The sequence below is a fragment of the Arachis ipaensis genome, chromosome B10 (assembly GCF_059453495.1).
Source record: "Arachis ipaensis isolate K30076 ecotype BB chromosome B10, ASM5945349v1, whole genome shotgun sequence".
NCBI classification, from domain to species: domain Eukaryota; kingdom Viridiplantae; phylum Streptophyta; class Magnoliopsida; order Fabales; family Fabaceae; genus Arachis; species Arachis ipaensis.
In genome coordinates, this window is record NC_142435.1 from 59,294,664 (window position 1) to 59,295,881 (window position 1,218).

At 41.1% G+C, this 1,218-nt stretch overlaps 1 non-coding gene across 1 annotated transcript; it reads left to right on the top strand.

The window, feature by feature from the left end:
- The first annotated feature begins 779 nt into the window (after positions 1 to 779).
- On the top strand, positions 780 to 887 carry LOC148580210 (small nucleolar RNA R71). The gene has a single exon (XR_015899163.1). It is a non-coding gene; the product is annotated as a small nucleolar RNA R71 (small nucleolar RNA).
- The last annotated feature ends 331 nt before the right edge of the window (positions 888 to 1,218 follow it).

Here is a 1,218-nt window from a genome sequence, read left to right on the forward strand (position 1 = left end):
AGTTCGGCCGTGTGGGGTATGTTGATGGCCTTGCACTCTCCTTTTGGATTCTCTTCTGTATTGCTTGGAAGAGTACTAGGAGGGAGTTCAGTAACTTTCTTGCTCAGCTGACCCACTTGTTCCTCCAAATTTCTAATGGAGGACCTTGTTTCAGTCATGAAACTTTGAGTAGTTTTGATTAGATCAGAGACTACAGTTGCTAAGTCAGAGTGGCTCTGCTTAGAACTCTTTGTCTGTTGCTGAGAAGATGATGGAAAAGAATTGCTATTGCTAAACCTATTTCTTCCACTATTATTGTTGTTGAAGCCTTGTTGAGGCCTCTGTTGATCCTTCCATGAGAGGTTTGGATGATTTCTCCATGAAGGATTATAGGTGTTTCCATAGGGTTCTCCCATGTAATTCACCTCTTTCATTGCTGGGTTCTCAAGATCATAAGCTTCTTCTTTAGATGAAGCTTCTTTGGTACTGCCTGTTACTGCTTGCATTCCAGACAGACTCTGAGAGATCATATTGACTTGCTGAGTCAATATTTTGTTATGAGCCAATATGGCATTCAGAGTATCAATTTCAAGAACTCCTTTCTTCTGACTTGTCCCATTATTCACAGGATTCCTTTCAGAAGTGTACATGAATTGGTTATTTGCAACCATTTCAATGAGTTCTTGAGCTTCTGCAGGTGTCTTCTTCAGATGAAGAGATCCTCCAGCAGAGCTGTCCAATGACATCTTGGACAGTTCAGATAGACCATCATAGAAGATACCTATGATCCTCCATTCTGAAAGCATGTCAGAAGGACACTGTCTGATTAATTGCTTATATCTTTCCCAAGCTTCATAGAGGGATTCACCTTCCTTTTGTCTGAGGGTTTGGACCTCCACTCTAAGCTTGCTTAATTTTTGAGGTGGAAAGAAATTTGCCAAGAAGGCATTGACTAGCTTTTCTCAAGAGTTCAGGCTTTCTTTAGGTTGTGAATCCAACCATGTTCTAGCTCTGTCTCTTACAGCAAAGGGAAAAAGCATAAGCTTGTAGACCTCGGGATCAACCCCATTGGTCTTGACAGTGTCACAGATTTGCAAGAATTCAGCTAAGAACTGATGAGGATCTTCTAATGGAAGTCCATGAAACTTACAATTCTGTTGCATTAGAGAAACTAATTGAGGCTTAAGCTCAAAGTTGTTTGCTCCAATGGTAGGGATTGAGATGCTTCTCCCATAGAAG